The following is a 10,604-nucleotide window of genomic DNA, read 5'->3' as shown; positions in this document are numbered from 1 at the left end:
TTTTTATGGCTGAGTAATATTCCATTTGTGTGTGTGTATGTGTGTGTATATATATATACACATACACCACATCTTTATCCATTCATGTGTCGATGGACATTTAGGTTGTTTCCATGTCTTGGCTACTGTAAATAGTGCTGCAGTGAACTTTGGGGTGCATGTATCTTTTCGAATTATGGTTTTCTCTGGATATATGCCCAGGAGTAGTATTGCAGTATCATATATGGTAACTTTATATTTAGTTTTTTAAGGAACTCTTCGTCATAGTGGCTGTACCAGTTTACATTCCTACCAACAGTGTAGGAGAGTTCCTACGGTATTTTTCTTTTAATTTTGGCTGCATTGGGTCTTCATTACTGCGTTCAAGCTCTCTCTAGTTGCAGCGAACAGGGGCTACTCTTTTTTTTTTTTTTTAACATCTTTATTGGAGTATAATTGCTTTAAAATGGTGTGTTAGTTTCTGCTTTATAACAAAGTGAATCAGCTATACATATACTCTTCGTTGTGGTGCACAGGCTTCTCATTGCGGTAGCTTCTCGTTGCGGGGCACAGGCTCTAGGGGCATGGGATTCAGTAGTTGTGGCTCGTGAGCTCTAGAGCGCAGGCTCAGTAGTTGTGGCGCACAGGCTTAGTTGCTCCATGGCATGTGGGATCTTCCCAGATCAGGGATTGAACCTGTATCTGCTGCATTGGCAGGTGGATTCTTAACCACTGCACCACGAAGGAAGTCCCCTACAGTATTAAAGTAAAAATCTACGATAGTGTTTTTAACTCACTGAAAGGTAGAAATAACTTTGGGAGGGGGATGGTAGTGGTGGTTCTTTTGTTGTTAACTCCTTACAACAGTGGTTCCTGCTTAATCTTACTTGGGTCATGGAGCCCTTAAAGATCTGAAAAAATGGAGACTTACCTGGTGGTGCAGTGGTTAAGACTCCGCACTCCCAATGCAGGGGCCCGGGTTCAATCCCTGGTCTGGGAACTAGATCCCACATGTGTGCTGCAACTAAAAAGTTTGCATGCCACAACTAAGGAGCCCACATGCCACAACTAAGACCTGACACAACTAAATAACTAACAAATAGTAAGAAAAAAAAAGAGGCAGGCATGTTCCTGACTCTTTAAAAAAAGATAAAAAATTTGAAAAATACTTGCAAACTGTCTTCCTAGGTAAAGTGCATGTATAAAACAATATAAGTTCACAGACATTGTGCATACATCTCTTAAGGTAAAAGCACGTAACATACAGACATTGCCCACGGATTCAAGAAGAAGAGTTGTCTTTCCTCAGCTGCTTTTTTTTAGGATATTACTGCTTAGAACATTTGAATTTAATAGCACCTTGAGAACTGTGAGGCACACATGTATATTGCTTCATTATGGCAATTAAGAGACTATTATTTATAATGTAAGTTGAAGGTTTATTTGTTCTAAATAGGTCTACCCCAATGTCATATTTAATGTTTTGAGTGTATGGATTTTCTTCTTCCCACTAAACTGAATTTGAAATTAAGTGGATTCAATGATTAAAATCAGTGCATTTTTTTATGATACAAAAGACACATTAAAAGGTAAGATGAGAGAGATACCACTGAGGAGTAATGAATATAGGAAATGAGAAAGGTTTACGTAACTTCCAAGAAAGCAAATACACAAGTAAATGGAATAACAGGCTTTGCCAGTTTATACTCCCACCAAGAGTATGTGAAAGGGAGGTCTTCTCTTGAAACAAAAGATATTGAGATATTACTGAAGGAAAATAAGCTTCTATACTCTGGAATTATTTACACCACAAAATTATTTCAAAATGAAATTAAGGTAACAATTTTCAAAAACAATATGGTGAGACTTCCCTTGTGGCACAGTGGTTAAGAATCTGCCTGCTGGTGCAGGGGACACAGTTTGAGCCCTGGTCTGGGAGGATCCCACATGCTGCGGAGCAACTAAGCCCGTGTGGCCTAGAGCCCATGTGCTGCAACTATTGAGCCTGCATGCTGCAACTACTGAAGCCCGTATGCCTAGACCCCATGCTCTGCAACAAGAGATCCCACCGCAATGAGAAGCCCACGCACTGCAACGAAGAGTAACCCCCACTCCCCGCAACTAGAGAAAGCCCGTGCGCAGCAATGAAGACCCAATGCAGCCAAAAAACTAAATAAAAAATAATGGCGAGGACAACATAATAGTGGTACAAAATATGCATACTATGGAATCCTGTATACTTAAAGTGATTTCACTAATTCTGCCCTACACGTGCTTGCAAGTGACCCTAAAAAGGCTACCCAGTCAGGAAACATCAGCACGATGTTCACAAGCTTAAAAAGAAAGTTGTGAGTCCTCACAGGACTCTATGAAGTGCAATCTAGGTATGTACGGTTCCCCATTTATCCTGGGGGTATGCATTCTAAGACCCCCAGTGGATGCCTGAAACCACGGGTAGTACCAAACCCTGTACTACACATTTTTTTTTCTTTATGTACATACCTATGATAAAGTTTAACTTATAAATTAGGCACAGTAAGAGATTAACAATAATAAAGTAGAACAGTTAAAAGAATATACTGGGACTTCCTTGGTGGTCCAGTGGTAAAGAATCCTTCCAATACAGGCGACGTGGGTTTGATCCCCGGTCAGGGAACTAAGATCCCACATGCCACAACTACTGAGCCCACGTGCCTCAACTAGAGAGAGAAAACCCACACGCCACAACTAGAGAGAAGCCCGCACGCCACAACAAAAGATCCCACGTGCTGCAGCTAAGACCCAACGCGGCCAAAAAAGCGAAAACAAAAGCAAAAAACAATATGCTGTAAGAAATTCCATGGCAGTCCAGTGTTTAGGACTCCGTGCTTTCACTGCTGAGTGCCCGGGTTCAATCCCTGGTTGGAGACTAAGATCCCACAAGCAGTGCAGCATGGCCAAACAAAACAAAACAATATAAAATAAAGTTACATGAATGTGTTCTCCAAATACTATACTGTAATTACACTTGTGATAATACGAGATGATAAAAATGCCTATGTGACGAGATTGAGGTGAATGACAGACATTGTTAGGCTACTGTTGATCTGATGATAGGTCAGAAGCAAGATCATCTGCTTCAGGTGATGCTGGATCTTGGATCTATGATGACGTTGATGGTTGGAGATTCTGAGCAGGATGGTGCGAGAGTTCATCACACTACTCACAATGGCGTACAATTTAAAACTTAAGAATTGTTTGTTTCTGGAATTTTTAGTATTTTTGCATCATGGTTGACCTCAGGTAATTGAAACTACAGAAAGTGTGAAAGGAGGGACTACTGTATCTCTCTGATGATAATTTAATCCAGGCATACATTTTCATGGCGTAATTTTCAGACTACTACACATATTGCTTCTTTGTAAATTTGAGAGGATACTTCCTTGATACAGGGAGTGTAACTGGCAACATACTTTAACGATGAGTTGGGGATAAAATTGACAAACTTGGAAAAATTGACTCTTCAAAGAGAGGGCCTAAATAGACTATCCTACTTTCCCCTCAGAGGTGAACATGGACACATGAGTAACTGAAGCATGACAGTTTTAGAACACAGAATGTGGCTCTGATCACTTTAATTTTGAAAAATTAAAAGGACAAATAAAAGGGAGAATAGAAAGTTTAATTTGAATAGAGTTTCAGTTGGAGAAGATGAAAAAGTTGGAGACGGATGGTGGTGATGGTTATACAACAACGAATGTATTCATGCCACAAATCTGTGCACTTACAAATGGTAACTTTTATGTATAGTTTACCACGCAAAAAAAGGGACATAGCAAAAACCCCCAAAGCCTAAAAGATCCACACATATCTAGCTTGGTACTGTTTCTCTCTGGTGTATCCTGCAATTTGAAAATAGCAAAAATGATGAGGCAACCAATGAGGTAATAGTTATAGTACCTATAAGTCCTGATGGAGTAAGTGTCCAATAAATGTATGTATGTATAAATGAGTGAATTAACATAGGGAAGTAATTGGTGAGGCCTATTAACTTATGAAATTCCCAGTCCAAAATTACCATCAAATTAAACTGAAAAGCTGAAGTATAAAAGGGGTATGACAGAAGGGGTCTAGGCTGAAACTATATTCAATGACGATGACCCTAAAAAGGGATTAAGAATCACATTTAATATAAATCAGTTTAATAAAGGAAGAGAAAAGGCAATTTAATAATTATGGAATTCCCTGGCAGTCCAGTAGTTAGGACTCAGTGCTTTCACTGCAGGGGCCCAGGTTCAACCCCTGGTTAGGGAACTAAATCCTGCAAGCTGCACGGCGCAGCCAAAAAAAAGGAAAAAAAATTATAAAAGTAATGGAGTTTAAGTCACCTCGAAAATTCATTTACCTGAAACACTGGGATCCCTGGTATCAGATAAGTGAAGCATTCTATTTGATATTTACAAAATCAGGTGCAGCAGAGACATCACAATGGCAAATGTTTTTTGAAATGTAATAAGGGACATTAGTTTTATTTTAAGTACTGTTACATTAAAAATTATTTGTGAAGGCATACACATATCTAATTGAACTTGTAATACAATTTTAAATTTTAAATTATGGTTTGTGTGATCTGGTTTCTCAGAATTATTTAGGGTTTACACTTGTTAATATAAATTTAGTAGGTGCAAAACTCAAGAAGAAATAAGGAAAACTAAAAACATTTGTTGTCTTGTATACATGGATCCTGAATCCATTTATACATTACTGAACGGGAAGACCTAGTAGTACTAGTATAAACATTCCAGTCCTTACCCAAAATATATATATGTATAAACATACAAAAGGGCGAAGGTTTTGTTAATTGCTTACAATAGCCCCTACAAGATGGGCAGTTTGGGAGGAGTGGATGAAATTATTCCAAGGACCACATAGAAGAATGTACGTAGGAATGAATAAACAGAGGAATAGAATCCAGAATAGATCCAAGTACATACGAGAATTTATAAAGACATTTCATTTTGGTAGAAAAAGGACAAATCAAGATGGTACAATTGACTATTTGGAAGAAAATAAATTTAGACCCTTGCCTCATACTACATTACCATGAATTACAGGTGGATTAAATATCTAAATGTGAAAAATGAAGCTGTAAATTACCGTTTGGGAACCACGATAGTATTAACTAAGACAAGCAAGGCTCTTTGGGTGCCAAAACTAGGGTAAAAGTGTGAGGAATAATGAAAAGAACGTAGTATGAAAGTCTCTCCCCAGAAAACACCTAATTACAAAGGGAAAAATTTGTACAGTTGACCCTTGAACAACATGGGGGTTAATCTGTGTATAATTTACAGCTGACCCTCTGTATCTGTGCTTCCTCTGTATCCTCGGATTCAACCAACCAGGACCATGTAGTGCTGTAGTATTTATTACTGAAAATTATCCATGTATAAGTGTACCTGTACAATTCAAATTCACGTTGTTCAAGGGTCAGCTGTAATTGTACACTGGAGAAATCTGTGACACCCCTTAAACCAAGTGATCAAAGTTAACATCACAGGGGCTTCCCTGGTGGCGCAGTGGTTGAGAGTCCGCCTGCCGATGCGGGGAACACGGGTTCGTGCCCCGGTCCGGGAGGATCCCACATGCCGCAGAGCGGCTAGGCCCATGAGCCATAGCCGCTGAGCCTGCGCGTCCGGAGCCTGTGCTCCGCAACGGGAGAGGCCGCAACAGTGAGAGGCCCGCGTACCGCAAAAAAAAAAAAAAAGTTAACATCACAGTAATGGGACTGATGAACATCACGTGCTTCCTGATATGGAACACTAAGGACAATATCACTTTTGTGACAGTCAACAGAAAATGTGTAACTTGACTCTAATCATGGGAGAAAGGAGATCACCCCCAGTGGAGAGGCATTCTATAAGTAACTGATCTGTTTGCTTCAAAAATGCCAATGTCATGAAAGATAAGATTGAGGAATAAAGGAGACTTAAAAGCCATATAACAATGCAAGCCACGATCTGGGATTGTGTTTTATTCTTTTTACAATATGATTTTTAGAGAAAAACAAATATATATTAATGCATATATGTGGAATCTAGAAAAATGGTACAGATGAACCGGTTTGCAAGGCAGTAGTAAAGACACAGGGCTTCCCTGGTGGCGCAGTGGTTGGGAATCCGCCTGCCAATGCAGGGGACACGGATTCGAGCCCTGGTCGGGGAAGATCCCACATGCCGCGGAGCAACTAAGCCCGAGCGCCACTTCTACAGAGCCTGTGCTCTAGAGACGGCGAGCCACAGCTACTGAAGCCCGCGTGCCTAGAGCCCGTGCTCCGCAACATCAGAAGCCACCGCAATGAGAAGCCCGCGCACCGCAAGGAAGAGTAGCCCCCGCTCACTGCAACTAGAGAAAGCCCTTGCACAGCAACGAAGACCCAGTGCAGCCAGAAATGAATAAATTAAACAATTTAATTTTTTAAAAAACTATTAGAAAAAAAAAGAGACAGATGTAGAGAACAAACATATGGATACCACGGGGGGAAAGCGGGGAGGGTGGTGGTGGTGGTGGGATGAACTGGGAGATTGGGATTGACATATACACACTAATATGTATAAAATAGATAACTAATAAGAACATGCTGTATAAAAAGAATTTTTAAAAATAAGTTAATAAAATATGATTTTTAAGTGGTTTCAGGGACTTCCCTGGTGGCACAGTAGTTAAGACTCTGTGCTCCCAATGCAGGAGGCCTGGGTTTGATCCCTAGTTAGGTAACTAGATCCCACATGCATGCCACAACTAAAGAGCCCAGGAGCTGCAACTAAGGCCTGGTGCAACCAAATAAATATAAATATTATTTTTAAATAATTTAAAAATTTTTTTAAATGGTTTCATTGTTTTCAGCCATGGGGATTCATACCACTGATTAATCAATCCTCTAGTTCTTCTTAAAATCAGCTTTATTGTACAGTTTACATAAAATTATATTCATCACTTTCAAGTGTACAATACGATTTTTGACTAAATGTGTACAGTCAGGGTTTATATTAATTTTTAAATCTACTTCAGCAGTTACAGAGCACAGAAGCCTTTTCATACCAACAATTATTCTTAGTACTTCTTTAGTACTTATTGTATTAGAGAGTTAATTCTGTAAACTGACTTTCCAGACAGACTGAATTGGTGTGAAAAAGAATTTTATATTTGGGGGCTTCCCTGGTGGCGCAGTGGTTTAGAGTGCGCCTGCCGATGCAGGGGACACGGGTTCGTGCCCTGGTCTGGGAAGATCCCACATGCCGTGGAGCGGCTAGACCCGTGAGCCATGGCCACTGAGCCTGCGCGTCCGGAGCCTGTGCTCTGCAACGGGAGAGGCCACAACAGTGAAAGGCATGTGTACCACCAAAAAAAAAAAAAAGAATGTTATATTTGATTTTAAATAAAAGTTAATTGAGTTCTCACTAAGCTAAGGGTTACTCTACTTTTAGGTGACAGAGATGTGTCATGAGAAAACAAAGTGCTAACCAAAATCTTATTTAGTGAAACAATTTTCATTCCATGACCTTTAGACTGTTTAGTAAAGGTCCTATAATTTCCACAATAAAATACAATTAGACTTAATTTTAAGGTGCGTGAAGATTGCTAAAAAGTTGTTTATTGGATTAAAAGCAGGAAGCTAACACATTTAAAAAACTTCAAGAGTTGAAATAAAGGACTTTCTGACTAAAAGTCAATTAATGAGAAAATTCAATTAACCAGATCACTCCAACAGCTGATCAAAACTTTACTAAATCTTGGGACTTCCCTGGTGGTCCAGTGGTTAAGACTCCACACTTCCATTGCAGGGGGCACGGGTACGATCCCTGGTCGGGGTTATATTCTGCATGCCACGAGGCAAGGCCAAAAAATAAAAGATAAATAAATAAAACTTCACTAAATCTTAACACGGATCTTCGTAGAAATGGGCCAAAGTTTGAGTTAAATGTGTTCATAATATATGGTACTCCAAATCTGAATTGGACCATTAGATTTAGAATTGTAAGTCATCTTTGGAGAACAGGACACTAATACATTTTAAAAACTAACTGACATTTTAAGTTGAGTTTATATCTTAAGATATACCCAAATTTATACACTTATTTTACCTAATAATTGCCAAACTAGTATGAAAATTTTGCTTTTAAATTTAAAGAGCAGGAATTCCCTGACAGTCCAGTGGTAAGGACCCTGCACTTTCATTGCTGAAGGCCCGGGTTTAATTCCTGGTCAGGGAACTAAAATTCTGCAAGCCCCACAGCAAGGCCAAAAAAAAAAAAAATTGCTACTTCTAGAAATATACCTTAGATATACATGAGCATGGGCACAAATATTCACATATGAAACTCCTTATTGATGCAACTTAAATGTCCATCAACAGAAAACTAGTAAAAGTATATTATGGGGCTTCCCTAGTGGCGCAGTGGTTAAGAATCCGCCTGCCAATGCAGGAGACACGGGTTCGAGCCCTGGTCGGGGAAGATCCCACATGCCGAGGAGCAGCCAAGCCCATGCGCCCACAACTACTGAGCCTGTGCTCTAGAGCCCACGAGCCACAACTACTGAAGCCCACGAGCCACAACTACTGAAGCCCGCGCGCCTAGAGCCCGTGCTCCGCAACAAGAGAAGCCACAGCAATAAGCCCGCGCACCACAATGAAGAGTAGCCCCCGCTCACTGCAACTAGGGAAAAGCCTGTGTGCAGCAATGAAGAATAGCCAAAAATAAATATAATTAAATTAATAAAAAAGTTTATTATGGCAACCCATTCAATAGTTTATTCAAAAAATGAAGAAAAACATTAACAAAATGATACAATCTGTATGTACTGATATAAAAAACCATCCAAAATATATAGGTAAAGTGTAAAACAACGTGTAGAATAGTATGTATTCTATGCTGCCATTTGTGTATCTGTATTAATGTAGTGCATGTGTTCATGCATGAAATGGAAATATGTACATATCTGCTGTTAAGTACTTTGGAAATATATATGACATGGACATGGTAGTTTCCAGAAATTAGTTGACTGCAGTTCACATATTGAAGGGAGGCTTAAATTTCACATTTTTTAGTACTGTTTGAAGTTTTTAAAACATACATGTTTTTATCTATTTAAAATAATGTAATCAAATTGTGACTATTTTTTATCTCCAAAGATAGAATGTATAATTTAAAAATATGGAGTGATATGTATACTTCAATTCAGTGAAAAATAATTCTCAGTATATGGGAAAAAAACAAATTTTTGTAGAAAATTATTCAAAAGAAAAAAGAGAGGGAGAGAGAGAACCTCTTAACTTGGAAGAATCTCTTAGTTACCATTCTTAAATTCATATAGTCCTTTAAAATTGGTCATTTGTATAAGTAGTCCATAAATGCTTGATCAGTCTTTCATGCTGTATTGTTTTGTTTTACCATTCGGTTAAACATTCTAGATTGGAACCTCAGGGTTGAGTAATGTCTTAAAATGATCTAATCCAACTCTCCATCTAATAATTGAATCCTTTCTAGAACATGATACTCCTTACAGTAGGTAGTTTAAGGAAATGAGTCTTAACCCAGGGTCCTTGGCTAGGGGGTAGCCGAGTGAATGAACTTTAGAGAGACCCTGAATCTTTGAATATGTATTCAGAACTAGATGTGTTTATGTTTATTTTTCTAAAGAAACAGTTTAGTGCTCCCATCAGATTCTAAAAGGTGTTCATAACCCTCCCCAAGTAAAAAACCATGGTCTTTTAGGCTAATAGAATTGAAGCTGTGTATGATTTGAAAATCATGAGTGGAAATATGGATGTTGTTGGGAGCCCATATTTTTCATTTTGTGAGAGAAGGAAGATAGAAATGTGGAGTAAGGGAAGGTGAGGAAGATCTCTCTTGTGTTGGATTTGAATTGGAGGTATTAGCATGAACTTACTCATATTAAAATATGTTTCCTTTTATCAATGTTGCCGTCCGTAGAGACAGAAAGCTTAAACAGACCAATTTCTAGAAGAAATAGAGACATTTATTAAAGAACTAATTCAAGAAAAAGCGCCAGGCCCACATGATTTCCAAGGGTAATTCTGACAAGACTCCAAAAACCAGATAATACCAAGGTTATCCAGATTGTTTCAGGGAATTTTTTTTTTAAATCCAAATTGTTTTGTGAAGCAAGTTTAACATTGATATCTAAACTTAAAGGTAGCACGAAATAGAAAAGTACAGACAAATTTCATTTAAGAATAACAATGCAAATATTCTGAATGAGATAAGTAGCAAGTAGACTCCAAGAGCACATTTCAAACAAATACACCAAAGGGGATTTATTCTACATATATAAGAATGTTTAATAGTAGGTAATACATTAATATAATTCACCATATTAATAGTCTAAAGAGAAAAATCGTATGATTATTTCCAGTTGTCTAATGGCTCTTTACAAAATTCAATCACTATTCTTTTTTTTTGGGCTTCCCTGGTGGCACAGTGGTTGAGAATCTGCCTGCTAATGCAGGGGACACGGGTTCGAGCCCTGGTCTGGGAGAATCCCACATGCTGCGGAGCAACTAGGCCTGTGAGCCACAACTACTGAGCCTGCGCGTCTGGAGCTTGTGCTCCGCAGCAAGAGAGGCC

Source organism: Orcinus orca, chromosome 9 (genome assembly GCF_937001465.1).
Source record: "Orcinus orca chromosome 9, mOrcOrc1.1, whole genome shotgun sequence".
Classification (NCBI taxonomy): Eukaryota; Metazoa; Chordata; class Mammalia; order Artiodactyla; family Delphinidae; genus Orcinus; species Orcinus orca.
This window is presented reverse-complemented; position numbering follows the sequence as displayed.